This window comes from Hypanus sabinus, unplaced genomic scaffold (assembly GCF_030144855.1).
Source record: "Hypanus sabinus isolate sHypSab1 unplaced genomic scaffold, sHypSab1.hap1 scaffold_382, whole genome shotgun sequence".
Classification (NCBI taxonomy): domain Eukaryota; kingdom Metazoa; phylum Chordata; class Chondrichthyes; order Myliobatiformes; family Dasyatidae; genus Hypanus; species Hypanus sabinus.
Window position 1 is genome coordinate 367,629 of NW_026781273.1, and position 23,874 is coordinate 391,502.

Below are 23,874 nucleotides of genomic sequence, written 5' to 3' on the forward strand. Positions count from 1 at the left end.
CTGGGACCGGGGATTAACGTGCTTGAGCGGAGCGACTTCGGCGCCTCAGAAGGTGTCAGACTACAAGTTTGAGCGGTGATGCACACTGAACACTGTCAGTGATCCCCACTCCTGAGAAGTACATTTTGTAAATTAGATAAATTCGCGCAGTGTGGTGATGAACCACAGTGTGTATGTGCGCTGGCAGGTATGTGATACGAAACAAGAGTACGTCAACAACCAGGCAGAATGGCCACTGTTCGTGAGATAATGTCCACAGTTCATCAATGTACACATGCGTATGTCGGAGTACATTGGAATTAGGTGGATTATTCTGTCTGCCTTCGGAGCTGAGGTAAATCAAATGTCAAGTCCATCTCAGTGCCGGGGTTATTTACATTAAGCAATTCTCTACAAACATATCAGACAGTTTTGTAAATCAGCACGTCCGCCAATTTGAGCATCAGCCACTCTCAATGTGCTTCATCATTCCACCAGATTCAAATTCTGTTACAATTGCGAAGACTTCAATTTTCAGGAAGTATCGGCATTACAGGGAAGATACCAGCATGCATTGTGGACTGGCTGACGGACAGGAGGCGGCAGCGGCTGGCTGCCAGTGATTAGTGATGTTCCTCAGAGGTCAGTATTGGGAACATACTTTTCCAACTTTTGTCAGTGATTTGGATAATGGAGTTGATGGCTTTGTGGCAAGGTTTGCACATGATACAAAGACAGCAGGAGGGGTAGGTAGTACCACGCAAGCAATGCGATTACAGCAGAACTTGGACAAATTGCAAGAGTGGGCAAACATTGGGCAGATGGAATACAGTGTGGAGAAAAGAATGGTCACCATTTTATTAAAAGGAACAATAGTGCGGACTGTTATCAAGATGGGGAAAAAAACCCAAACATTAGGATGCAGGTGAAGTTAGGAGTCCCCGTGGAGGACTTGCAGAAGTTGAAGCTACAGGCTGAGTTTGTGGTAAAGAAGGCAATTGCAATGTAAGTATTTACTTCAGTTGGAGCAGGATATAAAAGCAAGGAGAAAATGCTGAACCTTTATGAGTCAGTAGTCAGGCCGCACTTAGAGTGACGTCATTCGCTAGAAGCCCCAGATCACAGAAAGGATCCGTTGTTATTGGAAAGAGTCAAGAGGACATTCGCGAGAATGATTCCGGGAAGAACTGGGTTGGCTTATGGAGAGCGTTCGGCAGTTTTGGGTCTGTATTCACGGGAATTTAGAGGTATACACGGGGATCTCACTGAAACCTAACGAATTTTGAAAGGACTAGATAGGGTGGATATGGAGAGGATGTCTCCTATAGTGGGAGCACCCAGACGAGGGCCTCAAAATTCTCAAAATATCCTCAAAATTGATGGACCAACTTTCGGACCAGAGGCAAAGGGGATTTTTTTTTAAGATAGAGAGTAGCGTGTCTGTGGAGGGCTCGGCCACAGACTGAGGTGGAGGCCAAGTCCGTGGGTGTATTTAACACAGAAGCTGATCGTTTCCTGAGAGCCCAAAGCTTCGAAGGATGTGGTGAGAAGGAAGATTTATAGAGTTGTGTGGGATCCGGGTTCAGCCATGATGAAATGGAAATACAGACACGATGGGCTGAAGGTCCCAATTATGCGGATGGTCTTATGGTCTAAAGATTGCTTCAGGGTGAATTATCGAAATTGTCCAACACTCAAGTTCAATTTAAAGCTGAAGTTCAGATATATTTTTATTGCTCTGTACACATGTATGCAGCGAAATGAAACAGGGACCAAGGTGCAAAGCACAGAACATATATCACATACAGCACATAAAATAATATCAAAGCAATACAATAATATTAACAGGTAGAATATGCTGTCGAAATACAAGTTGACATAAAGTGCATATACGACATGTAGTTTCTGACAGATCAATCTCAGGAGCAGCAGACAGAACAAATCAGGCCGACTCAGAACTATTTCAGACTAAAGGACTTTATTTTTACGTGATATCTCGGGGAACCTCTGCACCTAAAGGCGGTGCTTGGGTCTCTGTTTGTCTCGCAGACCCGCTTCATTGTATAGACACAGATTACGTGACTTAAAGCTCTTAACAAGAGCATTGCTTGACTCTGAACTTAGGACTAGATTTCAACAAACAACGTGACTCGGATCTTAGAACGAGATTGCAACAAACAAGAGCTTTACGTAAATGCGAGGCCACGACATCTTTCGTGTAAGGACTTTAGCTGAATTCCAAGACCTGCAAGGATTTTAGAAAAATTTTAAGAGAATTCACAGGCGATTAGGTTAACCCCTACGTATCCAAAGGGTCTTAAATTCTTCCACAATTCACTCGTTGATGATCCTTTCTGATCAACACTCCTGATGATGCATTTCCTCCTCTTCGTCAGAGGGGGTTCAGTTCCCTCCGGAAAGTGTATTTCCTTGCCAGGATGTACCTCCTCTGCCCACCAGTTTCGCTTACTGCGAATTTCTCTCACCATCTGGGGGTAACATAGGGTCATTTTCAGTTCCGAATAAGGCTCTTTTTATTGACTGGTCACAGTACAATAGTAATACTCCACATACACAGCATCCTAAAACACATATTATTACCACTAGAATTATCCCATGGGCAATCCAGCTTCCCCAGTCAGAAAACCATTCCTCTATTATTTCTCACCATTTCGTTCCTGAACCAAAATTCTTAATCTGTTTCTCTATCTTCGTAATCTCCTTAATCTTTCCCCTTATGTGTTCACTAAGGTCAGTTATGTTTCCTGAAGCATCGGGAATGTAAGAACAAAATTCCTGCCCTACCACGGCGCATGTCCCCCCTTTTACGGCTCATAACATGTCCAGGGCCATTCTATTTTGCGAGGCTACCATTCTAAGGGCAACTACCTCTGTTGTTATGTCTTTCACTGACGTCTGCACGTCAGTTATGGCATCGGCAGTGCCATCGTCCAATACCTGTAGAGTGGTTGCCATAATAATAATAATTTATCGCGAATTTCGGGCAATACCATATGAGGGAAATGCTGTCGTCCAAAACCTTTCACTTTTCGTTACCCTCTCTTACATAGCCTTAAATAAAGGTGTTGCGACATATCATTCATAGGATGCATGGAGGGCACTATATAGACCAGATAACAACAGCCCGTCCAATTTCCTGTGGATACATTCTCACTTTCGCCTGGCGGCCTTGGAAGCCATGGAAAAACTCTTTCCACACATACCCAGTAAGTCCCATTAGACTAGGCGGTGGAGGACCCACCTTCCATTCAGTACAAGAACTATTACACCAAAATGCCCCTATTCCCCTTGTCGTATTATAATGATTTCCATTTACAGTTTTCTGTGTATTTACTAACTCGAAGGAGCGCATCCTTTTCTCCCTCCGTTGGGATAAAGAGGTGCCATCCTTTGAAGCAGGGACATCCACAATCCACTTCACTGACATCACAGTCCTTCTGCCAATCTCGTTCTAAAGCTGGAATAGGATGTGTTAAATAGCTTCGTAAGTTACACAGAAAGCATTTCGCTTCCGCTCATGGGGACCCCTTCCAGGGACATTCCCTGGGCGACATGCTGAGGAATCTTTACACTCACCCAACAAGAGTCCAACTCTTCACCTTAATGACTGGAATAAGTGACAAAAAGGTATTTCTGGACAATGCCACACTGACTCCCCGCAGTATCAGTCCCCATAACAGCAAATGGCTTGTTCAGCTTCATGCTTTCTTGTCTTCCAACTCCTGGTGCAGTGCACCTAGTAGCGTGAATCCATTCTCCGTTTCCTTCAACTTTCCCCGCGGTTCCGGTTATTATCAGCACTGTGTAAGGGCGCTTACACCTAGAAGAAAGAGAACGCTTTTTCAGCTCCTTTACATACACCCTATTACCGGGTTGGAAATGATGCATGTTCTCGCTTCCCAGAGGGTTCTGCGCCTATCTCACTGTCTCATGCAGCTTGGTGGCTGTTTTGCCCAATGCTTGGTCATGCGCTGGGGTTTGTTAATTGTTCCAGATCAGGGCCAGTCTCTCAGTGGTAACCGGGGGCCGAATGACAGTAGTTCATGGGGCGCCCCATAAGAATTCCAGTGGCCCTATTTTTCCTGTTCCGCATAACACTATAGAGAGTGCCTCTGGCCCGGATAGCTGATTGTCCTGGTGCACTTTAAACAGGGCTACTTTCAGTTCCCCATTCGTCATTTCGACTATCCCTGAGGATGGAGGCTGATATGGGATATGGAATTTCCATTGGAACCCCAAGGCCCGCACCAAATCATTCACCATTCGACCCGTGAAGTGTGTTCCCCTATCACTGTTTATTCGCATGTGTATTCCGTACCGGGGTATTAATTCTCTCCATAATATTTTTACCACTGTACGAACATCATCCTTTCGTGTGGGATAGGCCTCCACCCACTGAGTGAACATGTCAACTATCACTGGCATATATTTATACCCCGACGGCGGTGGCACATGAAGGAAATTAATTTGCAAAATTTCAAACGGCATTTTAGGCATCGGGAGATGTTAGAATTTCTCCGGCGATTTGCCCTGATCATTGCCCTGGCAAATGATTCACGCACGGGTAATTTCCTGTGTTGTAGGTGTTATCCGGGTGCGTACCACTGATGATCGATTACATGCTGCATCCCTCCTTTACCCATATTGGCCTGGGCATGCGCCAGGCGGCACGGGGGCAAAAACAAGCTTCGAGGACACACCACCCTCCCGTCGGGGTGGAACCCAAAACCATCTTTATAGTGTCAGTGCGCCTTTTGCCATGCCTCCATTTCCTGTGGCCCAAAGTTCTGCTGTGTTACCTGAAGCTCAGAGGGCTCTCGGGCAGAGAGAGGCGTGGGGTACGATTCGCGAAGGCCTTGTGAAATAGGATGTTGAGTTAAAACAAACTTCGTTGCGGCTTGGTCTGGTCGGTCATTTCCCTGGGAAAATTCATCTGCAGCATTGGTGTGTGACTCCAGATTTGATCATTTCTAGCTGCTAAGACAGTTGAATAGCTTCGAGAAGATTCAATACTAGTCGTGAATGTTTTATGCACTTCCCCACTGAGATTACGAAACCCCTATTTTTCCATATTTGCCCAAAATCATGCACCATCACAAAGGCGTATCGGGAGTCCCAATTCCTGGCCAATATGCAAGCTAGGGTGAGTGCAACATGTTCGGCTGCCTGCGCAGAAGTTCCTGGGGGCAGTGCATAGGCTCCCTCTGTCTGGAATAGATCAACTATGGTTCCCGGGGGCAGTACATAGGCTTCCTCTGTCTGGTATAGATCAACTATGGTTCCCGGCGTCAGTGCATAGGCTTCCTGTGTCTGGTATATATCGACTATGGTGTAACCTACTGACACTACGTCGTCTTTTGGCCGATGAGATGACTCGCCCGGTTGCATTCTTGGCAGCTGCGGCGCGGAGGGCGACATCATGTAGACGGCAATCGTGGATCCACTGCCGGCAGGAGCCGACCATTCCCAGGAAGGAAAGGTCTTCCTTCTTCATCTTAGGCGGCGGTATTCGCAAGATAGCCGTTATTCAGTCCGGCCCTATCTCTCGAACTCTGGCCTTCAAGCGGAAAAGAAGGTAGTGCGCCACTGACTGGCAGAATTGTTGCTCCGATCGTAACATGCGATGTCTGCGAGCGGCTAGAAACAGGTGCAAAGCTATCGGGTCTTTTAAGCAGACTGATAGACCAGAAGACGCTACTAAGAGATCATAAGCATATTGTAGCAAAGTAGATTCCCCTCCTAGACACTCGTCCGAATTTTACGTAAGATTTGCTGCATACAGGGCTGCACTTTCGTTTTACCCCGGGTGGTAATAGAGTCCAAGTATTTTGCTGTCCTTTATAAGTAAAAATATACAGATATTGGCCGTTTGGATGGAGGGGGATGGAGAAAAAGGCGGAACACAGGTTCACCACCGTATAAGCTTCAGCACCGGCGGGAAAGGACGGGAGAATCATATTGATATCAGGTACCACTGGAACTATTGGAATCACGATATTATCGACGGCTCTTAAGCCTTGCGCAAAGAGCCACTCATTGGTTCGACTGACTTTAGGTATGGGCAGTATTGGAATGTTACAGTGGCTCACGGTAGGTTAAGAACCCCTTGTTGGAGCAGTAAATCAATCACAGGGACTATGTACTTTTCTGCCTCAGGGGCAAGTCGGTATTGCCTGATACATGGTAAGACTGCATTCTTCTTCAGTGTGACAGAGTGATCCCTTGCATTGAGTACCCTGCCCACATGCGTCCCGTGTCGAGCCCATAGTTTTGCGTCTATTGCTTTTAATGCCAGAGGAGCGGCCGGACTTGGTGTTTCGGGCGGCTGCTGTCTTTGGAACTTTGCTGAAAAGGAAGGTGGGCTCCCGACAAGTAGGAAATACCGGAAATGTTGCTGATTGCAATCGTTTTATCATTGGACCTGTTTGTTTAGCGTGGTACGGCGAGCGTATAGCAATGGTTAAATGAGGTACTGAATCTGTCTCCTGACGAGACAGGGGCCGCTGTCCTTCAGTTAGGTTTACCGGAATACCCATCCCTTCTTTTCCGAAGCGAAGATAAGGTTGCGGGGATATTTCGCTTTTCTGACCCTCAGAAGTAAATGCCCTTTTCCTGTACTCCGGGACATCTTCTCCAGTATACCAGGCAGTAGAGTGCGATCGGGAGCAATACTGCACTACCTGCAGCAAGTACCACAAGGCTTCAATGCGTTCAATGCACTTGTGATTCATTTTCCGGGGGTACCTGCACATCATCGGTCCGCCAATCCTCATTCTCTCCAAGTGGGAACTGTCAGGTTTCTTTTAGGGCCACCCAAGAGCTACCATAAGCTCATCTCAACAGAATTCGTAAGTCTCCTGACAAAGGGTGCCGCAGGGATCAGTGCTGGGTCCATTGTTATTTGTCAATTATATCAATGATCTGGATGACAATGTGGTAAATTAGATCAGCAAATTTGCTAATGATGCAAAGATTGAAGATGTAGTGAACAGTGACGAATGTTTTCAAAGCTTGCAGAGGGAATTGGACCAGCTGGAAATATGGGTTGACAAATGGCAAATGAAGTTTAATGCAGGCAAGTGTGATGTATTGCTCTTGTGTGAGGTATTGCAAGTGTGAGGAAGGACAAACCAAGGTGAACATGCAAGCTAAATGGTAGGACACTGATGGGGTGCAGTAGAGCAGGGTAATCTGGGAATACAGTTACATAATTCCGTACAAGTGGCGTCACAGGTAGATAGGGTTCTGCAGACATCCTCTGGCACATTGGCCTTTATAACTCAAAGTACTGAGAATTAGAGTTGTAATATAATGTTGAGATTGTATAAGACATTGGTGGGGCCGAATTTGGAGAATTGTGTGCAGGTTTGGTAACCTAATTACAGGAATGCTATTAATTAGATTGAAAGAGTGCAGAGAAGGAATACAAGGCTGTTGTCGGGACTTGAGAAACTGAGTTACAGAGAAAAGATGAATAAGTTAGGACTTCATTTCCTGGAGCGTGGAAGAATGAGGGCAAATTTATAGAGGTGTATAAAATTATAATGGGTATAGATGGAGTGAATGCAAGCAGGCTTTCTCCACTAAGGCCAGGGGAGAGAGAGAAAAAAACAGAGAAAATGGGTTAAGGGTTAAAGGGGAAAAGGTTAAAGGGAACATTGGAGGGAGGCTTCTTCACACAGAGAGTGGTGAGGGTGTGGATTGAGCTTCCAAATGAAGTGATAAATGCAGGCTCTCTTTTAACATTTAAGAAAAACGTAAAGGTGCATGGAAGGATATGGTCTAGGTGCAGGGCAGTGGGAGTAGGCAGAAAAATGTTTCGGCACAGCCAAGAAGGGCCAAAAGGACTGATTCTGTGCGGTACTGTTCTCTGGTTCTATGGTTCCATGGATGTAAATCTCGCACATTTGTTCTACCCAACTGAGGAATGCAGGCGGCCTTTTTAACGGGTTAGGGGCTTCAACAACAATATCCCGGGCCTCAGAGGGAGTCCAGGGTTTGAGTATGGGTACGGCTCCAATCATGATTTTTGTCGCCTGCTGTATCTGCGAGTCCGGCAATGGCTGAGTTTCCCTGCCACGGCGCGTTCTCAAGCACGTGCTTATTTTAGATTGAGTCGCCCCATCCCTTCCAACCCCTGCCTTAACGTCTAACTCCCGTCCTCCGACAGCTCCTGCCCCTGCTTCTCCTTATCTTTCAGTTTGGGTGGGTTAGTGCTTCTTGGCCACCTTCATGCATTTTTCAAAACATCCCATCATGTTCTCAAAATCCCAATTAATGTCCCCATTCCCGTTAGTCACTACATTCCACCAAGTCTGAATTGGGGGATCTTAAATCTGCCCCCATACAGCCAGTGTCCTTGAGACCACCCATAGAGAACACTGATAAAGGTTGTAGCCTACGCGTTATCCCAAGTTCCTCTTACTATGGTGTCCACTGGCGACCATGGTGGCACCAGAGTGTTTCTTACCTACCGGCGGTTCTTTTTAACAGTCTTCATTCGTTTTTCCACTTTCTTTCTTGCTTTCAAGGTCTTTCCTTGCTTTCCCAGCCGTTCTGCAACATTGAGTAACTATACCGAGCGCTCGTATTATTTCACACGGAATCTTACCGAGAGCGCTCACCGGTGTGTTTCCTCTGCCTTTCCACGGGTCTTTGAGTTCAGTTATGGAATTGATCCGTAGCTACCTTAGTACCCATACGAGCACCCCTTGCCGTCCCTCTTTCGGCTTAAACGCAGGGCACCAGCCTCCCACTTTCAGCTAGGAGACAGAATTTCCTTCCCAACTTGGCACGATCCTTTCTGTCTTGCTTCTCCTTTTCCGCTTAGGGTTCCTTTTCTGGATCCTGCTCTTCTAGCCTCCTCCTTAAACCGAGGGGACTCGATAGAGGATCCCATCCTCGTTGCTAATCTGTTGCGGAAAAATCTCTGGCGCGGCAGACGGAACAAATCAGGGCGACTCAGAGAATTGTTTCAGACTAAAGAAGTTCATTATACGATATTACAGAGAGCCACTGCACCTGAGAGCGGTGTTTAGGGGCTCTGCTTAGCTTGTAGACACGTTTCATTATATAGATACAGCGTGTGTAACTAAAAGCACTTAAGAAGAACATTGCTTGACTTTGAACTTAGAACTAGATTACAACATTTTGATTGCTTTCTACCCGGCGCTACAACTTCTTTCTTGTTGATTTTAGCTGAATCTCAGGAACATTCACAACCCCAACATATCCAAAGAGTCTTAAATTCTTCCACAGTGTGCCTTTAAAATTTACTACTCTAACGAAAGGATTTCCCATTCGGGATCACTAAAGTATTATGATGATGATTATTATTATTATTATTGTTATCATCATCATTATCATCATCATCATCATCATCATCATTATAACAGATACTCCCCGGGTTACGTACGTTTTCCGTTCCAAGCCCGTCTTTAAGTCGGATTTGTACGCAAGTCGGAACAATTACATCCGGTATTATTTAGCGTCAGTTAGTCAAACGTTTGTCTTAGTATATAGTATATATTTTACCTTTCTATTCATATAAAATACTTAAGAAAAGTATTATACCAATAATAAAATCATTGCGTTGCTTAGTAATAATTGTAGCTTTCATTGGGGCAGGGCCTTTCACATGCTACATCATTCTCACTTTATCTGTTATCCTTTAAAATTGTTACGATCGTGGACCGACTCCAGCCTAACGTTTTTCCATTGGCCGATGGCGTTTCCGCTATTTCCAAAGGCTTTATTATTTCCACTTTATTTTCCATCGCGATCGCTTCCCGTCAATGGAACAGAAACACAGCAGGCTTCAATCACGCTGTATTAGGTGCAAAGACATGTTTTTTTGTTTCTTGTTTTTTTTTGGAAATCAGTCGAGTTTTAAGTGTTCCGGTTGAATTAATTTACGAACGTACCACAACTTAATTAAAATGAAACATGCCAATAAATGTATGTTCAGCTGTCCTAAGCAAATGACAGGCTCTCCCCTATTGACATCAAGGTACCTGGATTGAGGGGGTGAATAGCTTTAAGTTGCTTGGCATAAACATCACCGAGGATGTCGGGTAGTCTGTACATAAAGGCACTGCGCTTCTTTCACCTCAGACGGTTGAAGAGATTTGGCGTGGGTACCCATATCCTAAGAACTTGTAACAGAGCCACATCTGAGAGCATCCTGACTGGCTGCATCACTGGCTCTTTTGGGAACTGTACTTCCCTCAATCGCAGGACACTGCAGGGAGCACTGCGGACAGTCCATACACATCAAAAGATGTGTAATTCTCACTGTTCAGGACATTTATAGAGACAAGCGTGTATAAAGCGTCCGAAAGACCATTCGAGACCCGAGTCACCACAATCACAAACCCTTCCAGATTTTACCATCCGGGAAAATGTAGCGCAGCATAAAAGCTAGGACCAACGGGCTCCAGGACAGCTTCTTCCACGAGGACATGTGACTGCTGAATTCATGCTGGCACAACTGTATGTCAATGTTATATTGACTATAGAGTTGTACATATATTTATTATAAATTACTATAAATTTGCGCATTGTACATTTAGACTGAGACATAACGTAAGGATTTTTGCTCCATGTGTATATGAAGGATGTATCTAATAAAGTTAAGACAATCTAATAAAGGATATTTAAATGTCCTTTTTATACTTTCATTTTAAAATGAATGTTTCATCAGAATGTGGTGCTGCTCGCGACAGAGAAAACAAAGAAAAGCAGAGAGATTGAATGCGCGAGAGAGAGAGAGAGAGAGAGAGAGAGAGAGAGAGAGAGAGAGGGGGGGGGAAAGGTGGAACCTTGTAGAACGTGCCGGGGAATTTGAACACAGAGTATGTATGGTGGGACTAGGAAGGAATGGAATACAGGAGGAGGAAAAAGAAAGCGCTTTAACATTTTAAAGTAGGTTTGGAATTTTGCAGCACACGTTTATTTTTCCTGATGTTTGTCTGAATGGGAACATTTGAGATGCGAACTCCGTTGAAACCACAATGCATCCTCATGCGACAATACATGGCAATAGGTTCGAAGGCTAATTCTCCCGTGTACGTTGCAGTGTACGTTATCTACGAACCTCCTTAGGTCTAAATCCGTTTATGTTCTCCCGTAAATTATATATAATTTCTATTAATTTTTCTTTCTTTAATTTACCTTTGCCAGGTTTGAAATTCAATGCGCTACTGCTAGAAAAGCGACAGTTCATTATATTTACACCTCCATGCCCATGACAGTAAACTTGAACACAAACTGAAAAGTTGAGTCTCAAGTTCATTTGAAGCACTGAAGCCCAAACAATGTTTCTGCCCAGGATTGAACTGGGGACCTTTCGCGTGTGAAGCGAATGTGATAACCACTACACCACAGAAACCATGCAAAGCGCTCAATGCTTTGCGCTCTTGAGCAATGACCCGAGGCACCCCCTCCCCGCCCTGCTCTGAAATACAGCATTAAGCAAAAAATATTGCCCACCATCCCTTTCCGTTTTCAGTACCAAGTACTAAATAGTTCGAACTTTATTCCCTGGAATATGGGTATAGGTAGAATGTTACAAGGACGTGGCAGTGGAACGAACCCAAGTGCTGAACACGGGCGTGGAATGGGTGCCAAGTTAGTGCTTATCTGGTGTCTTGGTTTTAGGAGAGAATTCAGGAACGATGCTAGACTTAGAACTGATCGTCCTAAGATCCATGGGGTGAGGTTACTCAAACACGAGTCGACCAACGATCTGGCACCTTCTCGCTGTGATCATACGGTTTTTATAATGCATTTGCTGATGGAAAACAGGTGTTTGTATTTAGTGGAAAATGGAAATGATTGAGAACTAATCGAGGTGATTGAGGCCCAATTCCGGAGGAAGATCTCCAGGTGCCCGAAGGGACCATGACAATACAACACCCCCACCGCCACCAACAGGAGCCTTCCTGCGATCCTCCAGGCCTGTCTGGATGGTTCCGATGAAAGTCCTGGATGAGGGAAGGATCTAGGATGAAAGAGCAAGGGACCCAGGAACACTCTTCAGGACCGTACCCCTCCCAGTCCACCAGGTATTGGAGACCCCGGCCCCGACGGCACACGTCCAGTAGTCTTCGGACGGTGTATGCCTGATGGTTGTCGATGAGACGGGCAGGTGCGGGAGTCACAGCACGGGGACACAATGCGCTGACTGAAACTGGCTTGAACTGAGAAACATGACAAGTTGGGTGAATGCTTATGGACCTTGGCAGCATTAGGCGGACCGCTGTGGAATTGATAATCCTTTCAAACTTGAATGGTCTCAGGAAGCGAGGGGCGAGTTACCTATGTTCGTTTTTGAGCGGGATGTCCTTGGAGGAAAGCCACATCATCTGCCCAGGTTGGTACCTCCGGTGCCGGAGTGCGGTGTCGGTCGGCTCACTTCGTATTTCGATTTGTCGATCTGAGTAGGGTTGTGCGTGTTTCCTCTGAAATCTTACGGCACCGATCAATATGGTCCAGAACCGACGGTGCCGCAGTCTCCCCTTCTTGCGCGGGGAACAGCGGGGGTTGGTACCCAAGGGAGTACTCGAACGGAGACCTCCCAATGGCAGAGCTCACCAGAGAGTTGTGGGCGTACTCAACCCACGGGAGGTGGTCGCTCCAGGTCGACGGGTTGTTTGCCGTTACACAACGTAACGTCGCCTCCAGGTCTTAGTTGACCGGTTCCGTCTGCCCGTTCGACTGAGGGTGGAAGCCGAATGACAGGCTGGCCGATGTACCTAAGGCCTGACAAAAGGCTCTCCATACCTGCGAGACGAACCGGGGACCTCGATCTGATACGATGTCCGCGGGGATTCCGTGGAGGCGGAAGACGAGAAGATCTGCGGTTCTTGAGAGGAAGGCAGTTTAGGGAGGGCCACAAAGTGCACCTCCTTGGAGAATCGGTCTACCACAATGAAGACAGCTGTGTTTCCGCGGGAAGTGGTAGACCAGTGACGGTCTAGGGCGATGTGTGACAGGGGACGACCAGGTACAGGTAGAGGACCAAGAAGACCCGCGGGTGGTCGATGAGAGTCCTTTCCTCGGGCACAGATGGAAAAAGCGAGACATAAGAACGGGTGCCCCCTCTATGGACGGCCACCAAAAGTGCTTCCTCAGGAGAGCCAGGGTCCGATCACTCCCGGGGTGGCAGGTGAACCGGGATGTGTGACCCCATTGGAGAACCTGAGGCCTGACGGAGACCGGCACGTACAGGCGATCGGCGGGTCCGTTACCAGGGTCCGATCACTCCCGGGGTGGCAGGTGAACCGGGATGTGTGACCCCATTGGAGAACCTGAGACCCGATGGAGACCGGCAAGGACAGGCCATCGCCGGGTGCATTCCCAGGGTCGGGGTCGTCCCGCTAGGCTTCGCGTCCCGGCTAGGGCTGGTCAAGTCGATGAGAAAGGGGAACGAGCAGGGCTAACGGCAGATCCAGCAGGGCTGGTGTTCTAGGGGCAATTGGAAATGCGCAGAATTGATGCATCACAAATAAGAATAAATATTCGATGGGGAGGATGAGGCAACAATGGCTAATACTGGAAAGTAATGACAGAATAAAGGCAAAAATGAGGGTTTGTAATATAGCAAACATTAGTGGGAAGCCAGAGGTTTGGAATGCTTTCAAAATACAGAAGAACGCAAATAAAATTTGATGAGAGGAAAAAATTAAATGGCTAATAATAGAGAAAACACCATGAAGAATAAAAGGGATGCGAGTGTGGGTAACAGAAAGCTGGAAAATGACGCGGAAGAAGCAGTAATGGGGGAAAAAGTAAAGGGACAAACTGAATGAATATTTTGCGCCAGGCTGCTCTGTGGAAGACACCAGCATAATGGCACCGAGGAACATGTGTCAGAGGGCATCAGTGAGAGTGGATGTTATCACCTGGAGAAGGTGCCTATGGAGCTGAAAGGACTGAAGTTAGATGTCATCGGGACCAGTTGGACTACACACAAGGGTTCTGGAAGTGGTAACTGACGAGATTCTGTAGGCCCTCCTTCACGTATCATTATATATACACAACAGCTCCATAGCAAAGAAAGCCCAGCAACGTCTCTACTTTCTGCGAAGGCTGAGGAAAGTCCATCTCCCACACCCCCATCTAATCGCATTCTACAGGGGTTGTATTGAGAGGATCCTGAGCAGCTGCATCACTGCCTGGTTCGGAACCTGCACCATTCATGATCGCATGACCCTGCAGCGGATAGTGAGGTCAGCTGAGAAGATTATCGGGGTCTCTCTTCCCGCCATTACGGACACTTACACGACACGCTGCATCCGCAAAGGAAACAGCATTATGAAGGACCACAAGCACAGCTCCTACAAACATTTCTCCCTCCTGCCGTCTGGGAAAAAGATACCGGAGCATTCGGGCTCTCACGACCAGACGATGTAACAGTTTCTTCCCCCCAAGCTATCAGAGTCCCCAATACACAGAGCCTGGACAGAGACCTTACTGTCTTGTTTATTATTTATTGTAATGCCTGTACTGTTTTGTGTACTTCATGCAGTCCTGGGTAGGTCTGTCGTCTAGTGTAGTTTTATTCTGTGTTGCTTTTTATGTAGTTCACTCTAGTTTTTTGTACTGTGCTATGTACCACCACGGTTCAGAAAAAGTTGTCTCATTTTTACTATGTACTGTACCAGCAGTTATGGTCGAAATGACAATAAAAGTGACGACTTGATATTCGAGAATAGATCCTGATGACTGGAAAATTATGACTGTCACTCCACTCTGAAAGAAGGAAGTTAGGAGAATAAAAGAAAGGCAGCCTGACTTCAAGGTGTTAAATAACTCAAAAGATTCGAAGCACATTGAATATCAAAGACAGTTGAGGAGAAAGGGCGGAGATTTGTCAAATAAATCATCGTGCGGTACGGTGATGCACCTTGGAAGAAAGGATAAAAAAGTCTCTAAACGGGGAAGGTTTTCTGAAATCAGAGGTGCAAAGTGTACTTGAGCAATATTCCCTGAATGTTTACTTCCAGGCTTAGTCTGCGGTAAAGGAAAGCAAATGCAATTTTAACATTCGGTTCAGGAGGGGTAGAATATATAACAACAATGTAATGTTGACATATGTCCTTCGTTATAAACCTGATTCTGATCCTGATCTTTATCCCCAACAATGGAAATCTGCTTCATTTACGATGATAACAGCAGTGTGATCCTTCCACACTCACGTTCTGACGTAACTGTGTTGAAACAAATTCCAAAGCTGTCGAATTATACTATTTGTATTAGAATGATGAATCACCTTTTCCGTTACCGAAAATAAATCAAGTACAACCATCACTTCAGTTGTAGTGCTACAGTGTTCATCAATGAACATTGATGGAGCTGCGATGGCCGAGTGGTTAAGGCGTTGGACTTGAAATCCAAAGGGGATTCACCGCGCAGGTTCGAATCCTGTTTGCAGCGCTCAAACATCAGCGCAAGTGAATAAAAACCTCAATGCCAATTAAAGTTTAACACCCTGACTACGTACCAGCAGGCAGATTTATAGATTTTTACACTCATTGTGCAAATTTAATTTCTATTACGACTCTGATCAATCCCCCTCTGGGCAGCTTAAACGCTTTGTAGTTTGCAGCTTTACCGACTTGTAAAACTAAAAGAATCAAATGCAGAGAACGGATATTTCAGCGTCAGTGTAAAGAGGTGGACTTCATTCTTTTACTGAAGTGGGCAGCACGGTCTCTGAACGTGAAAAGCTTTCGCCGGTTTCATATCCCTCATTGTACAGACTCCCCATTGCTCTTTTGTCCAGCGAGCGACCCCGCCTATTGCCATAGACAAATCGGTTCTCTGACCTTCCGTCAAAATCACCCTCGCCAATTGTCACTGAGCGGTGTAATTGTCCGACATCAACAAATCTCGTCAAATGACGTACAACCTACCTAGCTCCCATTCGTGTATGCAGATGTCAATCCAATGTGTAATCCAGTTGCGGAAAGGGTTTCACCAAGAGTTGTTCCTTCCCACAGACTCTGACTGCTTCTGCCTCCACAAAATCCCGTCAATACCGAGCAAAGCTCAGTACAATGTCCCATTATATAACATTAATATCAATAGGCTTCTGATCGAAGCTGGGGGCGCTGTCAGGGCGTTGAAATAAAGGCGGGCGACTGAAGTTTATCTCCTCTCACCTGGGGAGACGGTAGAAGATTTGGTGGAGGTGACCGGCCGACTTTTGACCGGCAACTGCTGTATGGCGGGGGGGGGGGGGGAGGATTGAGAAAAAGTCTGGGCCAGCCTGATCTTATTGAATGCCAGGGCTGGCTGAAAAGGACTAGACACTTCCCTTCATTCTGTTGTCTGTCTGTTTAAAGAAAAGGAATAAACAGCCTTTCTTGGGCCTGGATGCTCTCCTGTGGATATAATAGTTCGCAATCTATATCATCAGTTTGCCTGAGGAATCATTTCCAAGCCTGAAACTGGCACAAGATTGATATCCATCTTTTGTTCATGATGCAGAATTGTACAATATATGTTTTGCGTACTGTCTGTCTTTTCGAGCCTGCAATGATGCTGCAAGTGTTTCATTGTACCTGTCCTTCACCGTCCCTGTGCACACGGCAATAAACCCGACTGGACCTGACAATACTTACTGAGATTTGAGCAGTGATGACCCCGTGCAGATGAGTCAAGGTGATGTCGGCAAACTGAGTGAGTAGGACCAGAGTCCAATATGGGAAATGTATGGTCTCCCTCTTCTACAGAGAGACAGCGTCTCTGAGTGGATTGAGGTGCAGTGAGGAGTGAAGAAGATCAAACCTACATTGTATCGATTGCAAGTTATTGTCTGTAAGACCTCACACAGTTATTTCCAGCTTTATTGAGACTGCACCTGCGATATTTTTCTCAATGCCATGTTCTGCTCGTATATTTTGTGGTTTTATGGTGCTGAATCAGGCGGATGCAGGTAAGCATAGACAGGAATCGGGTTCTTGTGGAAGCAATGAATACACAAAATAATTTTAAAATAAACACATTAAATAAACAGGCAATATCTTAATTCCCTGACCGGGAATCGAACCCGTGCCGCGGCGGTGAGAGCGCCGAATCCTAACCACTAGACCACCAGGGAGGCTAATAAAGTTTTGACTAAAGCAGTAGACAACTACCAAACCAGCAAAATATGAAATGAAACCTATAGCTGAATAATAATGAATAAATGTGATAAATATTGTCACGAATCTACTGCTCAGCACTTTGCAGACCGCGTGCTCACCCAATGCATCAGTTTAAGAAACACTCTGGACTCTGAATGAATCAGTGGGAAACACTCGTTCTCCAGTGTCTTTATAAAGATGGTAACATTCAGTTTCTCTTATGAGCCCTGGTTCGTTTTTGTTTCTGTCTGTCGCCTCGAAACAATTCAGTACTCTGCCCTCCGATTCCCGTGGCATTGTTGCCGATACATCTGGTGTCTTGTTCCTTACCCTCCGCCTGGGTGGAGGTAGGAGAAAGAAACCCAGACGTTCAGAATGCACGAAATATGGTCTGGGGATGGAATGCTGGGCTTTTTGATCGTGCTCTAACAGTGGTCGAGTGTGCGGGAGCCCCTGGTACTGAGGATGATGTGCTGGTGACAAATTAGCTTAGATTTCTTTAAACAAGCCTGATAGAAACCCCGGCAATGATTTGAAAGTCCTCAGGGTAGGCAGTTCCTTGTTTGCTGGTCGCGGCACTCAGTACATGGTTTGCTTGCTTAACATCTGCTCTGGCGGTATGTGAAGTGTACGGAGAGCATGAAGAGTTAGTCATGAAACAACACAGCCGTTCCACACTACATGAAACAGAGAGGACAGCAGCCCCTCATTTCCCTCCGAAACTGCAATGTTGCGCTGACGTTATGCATCTTGTTTTCAAGTAATTGGCCTTTGGCTAAGAAGATGCCGGGCAGGGGATGCTTCATCGCCCGTCGATTTAGTCTGGCTTGAAGTCTTCCGAACCGACCCCTTTCCCAGCGTGCCATCGTGAATCTTTGGATTTATAAACAAATCTCAACATTCCGAAAGCCTCATCAATAATGCAGACATCCCGCTCTTACTGGAGCCTACAAAATGCATCACTCGGCACTTCATCTCTCTCCATTCTATCCCCCTCCTGCATTCTCCCGACACCAAACACCTGACTCCGATCTCTCTCCCCATCGAAGTTCTTTCACCAGCCTCCGATCAGGAACAGGAATATTAGCGATAGACAATATGGACCAGTGCGTAGTAGATCATGTCTAACCCATCTCACAGAGCTTTACAGGTAGTAATCTGGAATGGTGTTGAAGGCAAAGCTGTGGATGCCGTCTACAGGAACTTCGGCAAGGAATTTGCAAGGTTCCGTGTGGGAGGATGCTCGGGAAGGATCAGTCGCTTGGCTTTCACAATGAGGATGTAAATTGGATTCGCCAATGGATACGTTGGGGAAGCCAGAATGTGGTGATGGATGATTGTCTTTCTAACTGGGGACCTGTAATGAGTGGAGTATCCCAGGGATCGTTGCTGTGCCCCTTGTTCCTTGTCATCCATATCCCTATCTGGATAATAATGTCGTTAAATGGATCAGCAAATTTGCCGATGATAACAGCATTACAGCTGTGGAGGACAGCGGGGGAAGAGTACCGGAGCATAAAGCGGGATCTGGACCAGCTGGAAAAACGGGTTGAAAATTGTCAGATCAGACTTAACACACACAGTCCTGGACCCTGGCTGGTCCGACACAATGAGAAATAGGGCACTGAGGAGTACGATAGAACAAACGAATCTGGGAATGCTGGTCCATAATTCAATGAAAGTTGCGGCACAGTTAGACAGGGTAAAGCTTTTCGCACATTGGCCTTCCCGGACCAAAGTATGGAGTACAGGAGTTGGGATGTTACGTTGTTACGGTTTACGGCTTTATAGGGGCCCGAATTGGAATATTGTGAGCTGTTGAGCTCAACTACCTGCAGGAAAGATGCAAATAAGATTGAAAAAATGAAGAAAAAAATTACACGACTATTGCCGGGACTGAATGTTTTGAATTAAAAAGGAAAGATCACATATGTCAGCACTGTATTCCCGAGCGGGTAGAAGACTGAGGGGAGATTTATACAACATTATGAGGCGTATAGAGAGTGTAAATGCAAGCGGGCTTTCTCCACTGATGTTGGGCGAGAATACAACTCGAGATCATGGGTGAAGGGTGAAATGTGAAATGTTTAAGGGGATCATGAAGGGAAGAGTCTTCACTCAGAGGGTCGACAGAATGTAGACAGTGCTGCCAACGCAAGTGGTAATTGACATTCCGAGGTCAACGTTTAAGATATGATTGGAGAAGTACACGGATGAGAGGGATATGGATGGCTACGGTCCGGGTGAGGTCGATGGGAGTAGACAGATTAAATATTTCCTCAAGGCCCGAACTTACTGAAGACCCTGTTTCTGTGCAGTGGTTCCCTGTGGCTGTCTGACTGTATATCTGGGTTAGAACCTTACTGTCTCACAGCACCGACCAATCTAGAAAGTCGTTGATACTGTTCGATTCCACTGTCCTTGCACGGACTGAAGCATGGAGACTGAGTTAATGGATGGTTACAGCATGAGGAGATGGAAGCTTTGGAAATTGTTTATTTTGTATTTTCCGACTGTCTGCGATGGTTTTGAAGGAAGACAAGTGTGAGTTCAGATATTTGCTTTGCCTTCGCTGCGTTTTTAGTTTGTGTAGTTTTGTATATTTCGTTTATTAATGATTTCAGAGGGAGACACGGATTCCACACCGGCCATGTGGATTCAGGGTTATATAGATCGAAAAATGAGCGTATCTACACTCGATGCAATAAAACCACGTTTCAGAGGTAAATTGGCATTAGGATAAATTAGTGTGTACTGGAATTGGGATTTGGAAGGCTGGATCTTTTAATAAGCACCGGAAGCTGCTGCTGATCACTTTGAAATGCTGGTTTCAAGTTGTAGGGCTCCATCAGACTCGCAATAGAGTTGCAAAGTGTACCAGAATTTCAACTCTCCATGCGGAAGACGGATGTACTTTGTCTTCCAGCTAGAATTCACTCTATCTACTATATCATCTTCCTACTGTTAGGAAGCCAATTCTGAATCAACGCAGCCAGGTTTCCACGATCCCATGTCTCCTCACTTTCAGAATGAGTCCACTATCGGGAACTTATCAGACAGCAACAAAAATTAAAGGACCCACATCGACTGTTCTGATTCAACTGTTAGTTTTATTTTCACTTTCAAATAATTCAATCTGGCTCATTAACGACAACATACCATGCTTTCTCTCCGTAGCCAGACTACGTTTCTCCAAATACGCATAAATTCCCTCTTCAATAATCCCCTCCATTAGTTTACCCACTACTGATGTAAGACTCCCTGGTCTATAATTCCAACAAGTATCCCTGTTATTTTTCGTCAACAAATGAATAACATTTTCCACCCTCCAATCACCTAGTTCTACTTCCGTAGTCAGCGAAGACACTAATATCCTGTCCAAAAGCACAGCAATATCCGAGATCGCCTTCCCTGGACTATATCCATTCAGGCACCGTCGAATCATCTATCATAATGTTTTCCAAGTTTCCAGCGCATCCCCTTTCTCAGCGTCGGCATGTTCGAGCATATCTGCCTTTGGACGCTCTGTTAACATTGATCAATGTATTCAGTGAGGAGATTCACCACGTCCTTGGACTCCAGACACAAGTTTTCCTCTTTTGCCTCTGATCTGCCCACACTCTCTCTAGTCTCCTCCTGTTCTTCACAGTCCAACTAGTCAAGGATTTCTCAAATCCCCCTATCACTCTTTTAAGTCCATTGTTTATTTCCTTCCTGTCTCCATTGTGACTCGCTATAGCCTTACCTGATCCTTTCTTCCTGTTCTGTTAGTACCGGTCTTTCTTCCTCTTGACGTGGTGTTCCAACTTTCTTGTCTCCCAGGGTTACTTTACGCTCTCATCCTTTCCCTGCGTCAGTGAGCCAAGCCTATACTGGACCCCGTGTAAGTGCCCCAGAAAGAATCCACACATACCTGTTGCGCAACACCCCGAGTACAATGTCCCTTCCTAAACTCCTGCCAGGTAGCACCATAAATCGCTGACCCCTAATTAAACACATTCCATACTCTCTGGTGCTATCCCTGGGCAAGGTAACTGGTGGGGAGTTCGCCATGTTGTTCTGAAATGCGGACCCGCGGAAAGATCTGTCACAAGACCCGTTTCCTTTCCTAATATTAGATCTGGTACGGAATGTTAGCTAGTCAGCCTTTATTCTTATAGTGACATGAATCTTTCCTGAACACAACCGAGAATTTATGCCATTACTAAACATTTTAACTTGGGTAGGTGCCAAAGACTATTAGGGAAGTTGCAGTTGCCCGTGCGAATAACATGGCTCAAATCCACGTTCCGCTTCCCAGTCGGTTCATCACTGTTCCCGTTGCGTTTCTTTTTGTTAATCTGGTGGGCGGCTGTGCAGAATAGTCCAAATGGTGAGATCGCGCCCATTTCAAACGCCGGAACAGAAGCAGTGTTCGTCTCCCGGTCTATTAACAAACGAATGCTCCACGTTGTCCTCCCTTTCTGCAGCTGCGATACTATCCCTGGTTTCCCGTCGCACTCCCTTCACACTCTGTTACCCGACGCTGTCCATTTTGCTACATCGAAAACCTGGAAAGTCCTGAAGCCATCTCTGTCCTAGAGACAGTCGAGTGTCTGTGATAGTTTGCAACATACTTCAACCAATGTAACAATCACTCCAGCAGAATTGAACGTTTGTATTGCTACCTACCTGAACTGTATGAGGCAAACAATCTTCCACTAATTTTGCACTTTCCGGATAACCAGGATGAATTCCGGATGAATTTATGACAAATTTGCAAAATCTGTTCATTGTAAAAGGACTTTATTTGAAAATTCCGCTGAATTATCATTAGACACGGGCGTTATCTACACAGATGGTCATTTAATGTAAACACATACTTTATTCCATTCCTCAGCTCTTCTCTGAATTTCCTCTGTGTCAGTGTATAGATACAAGTATTGGTACACATGCTGAGAAATTGTAACATGAACCCAAGCTGTTGGAAGATGTATACCGGGGAACTCAAATATCTGTCCTGGTAAAAATAGTTTTGTGTTTGCCATTTCAGGGAATTGGCTACAGAGGGCATGCAAAATAATATGAAATTAGCTGATATAGAAAACAACAAAATCATCGATTTTCTGCGTTTTTCCACCTCGGCGTCTTTCTGATTGTCGCTGCTGTGCCCATGCTTTCTGCGGACTCTATTTGCCACAACGATATGACTTACGGTTAACCCGTTAAACACAAGGATTAAGCCGATTGGTAGTAATGGTGTTAAAATACTGTCCAGTAATTCGTACCCTCTCCACACGGGTGAAGTAGCGTATTCATATGAGCCGGTGCACCGCCACGGCGTGTTGTCAATGATGACGTAAGGTTCAATGGCAAAGTAAAACGGGACACATTTCCCGCAGCTCACTATAACCACGGTCACGATAACAACCGTTGCTGTTCTCTCGGTGCAGTATCGCTCCCGCAACTTTCGGCAACATATTGCGATGAAGCGATCGAAGGTAAAACTGACCGTGAACCAAACAGAACAGTCCCGTGTCATAGCCACAAATACAAGTGTCAGAGCGCATACAGGAGTGATGAGCAGGAATCTAGAATAAAAGTAGATATTGTTGGTCTGTTCCACTAAAGCAACAACAATAACCACCATCAGATCCGCTGTTGCCATTCCAACCAGGTAACGGGTGATGCATTTGGAGAGTCCGCATTTTCCCTGAGATAGGATCACAATCGCCGTTAAATTAACTAGAAGAAATTTGGAAACAAAATAAAAATATGGTCAGCAGCAACTCTCTGAATGCCTCCATGGGGATGGTCTGTTTGGAAGTGAAAAGCGGGAATCCAGTGTGTGCGGTCTCGGTCGCTGCACTCCGGCTGGAGGACAATAACGGATGTGAGTGTCAGAGGATTGGCGACCTTCCCACAGTTTAGAGCGAGGCATCCGAGTTCCACGACTCACGTACCAGTGAGCAGTAGATCGCTCCTGTAAACAACACCGTTTCCATTATTAGAGGTGAAAGAAAAGATGGGATTATGTGTAGTGGTATCAAAGTGCCATCGAGGAGATATAAAGCACGAGTTCTTATTTACTGACTTACAGAAGAACCGACCTACGTGTCGGAAATAGACTGGACCGTCATTTAAATAAGCTGCCACGTTGTTATAAGGTCTAAGTGTCTGCACTAATAGAGACTCGGACCTAGAAAAGCAGAGAACACATCACTTCCGAAAGCCTAGCGAGGTGAAATTATGAAACATTGACAATATCGACTCCAACTTATTTGAGAAAAGAAGAAAACACTGCGATCGAACTATAAAAAAATGAAAATAAAATCATTGGATGCTTGAATCCTCCATTCCGGAAACACGTTTCAGCCGATGGTAGCGTCTGTGCTTAGTAAAAGTGCGGATATCGCAGCAGAGTATCGAAAGCACCATACATAAAGTGACCAGCTCCGGCATCTTACCGGGGACACCAACCGCTACAAGTGTGGGATAGAAAATGGCCGCGATGTAGTAAATTGCCGGATATCCCATATTCCGTCAGAAGCAGCGTTCAGTGGTACGGAGCGTTTCAGCTGCTCAGATGGACTGGTGATCGGTTTAGCAGTCTTTTATTGAGGAGAGAGCAATTCCACTGAGACAATTAGCGTGGCTATCATGTCAGGGACATTAGTGACAACCAACTGCACAAACACTTACATTAAACTATTTTTATCACTGTTCCCGTGTCCTGAATTTTTCTCCTCAAGGGATATTGCTT

The 23,874-nt window shown here is 45.7% G+C and overlaps 3 non-coding genes across 3 annotated transcripts; 1 reads left to right on the plus strand and 2 right to left on the minus strand.

Annotated features, from left to right (window-relative positions):
* Nucleotides 1–11,316: 11,316 nt before the first annotated feature.
* Nucleotides 11,317–11,389, minus strand: trnav-cac (transfer RNA valine (anticodon CAC)). Its single transcript has one exon. It is a non-coding gene; the product is annotated as a tRNA-Val (tRNA).
* A 3,967-nt stretch (nt 11,390–15,356) lies between these two features.
* trnas-uga (transfer RNA serine (anticodon UGA)) lies at nt 15,357–15,438 on the plus strand. Its single transcript has one exon. It is a non-coding gene; the product is annotated as a tRNA-Ser (tRNA).
* A 1,597-nt stretch (nt 15,439–17,035) lies between these two features.
* trnae-cuc (transfer RNA glutamic acid (anticodon CUC)) lies at nt 17,036–17,107 on the minus strand. Its single transcript has one exon. It is a non-coding gene; the product is annotated as a tRNA-Glu (tRNA).
* Between the last annotated feature and the right edge of the window lie 6,767 nt (nt 17,108–23,874).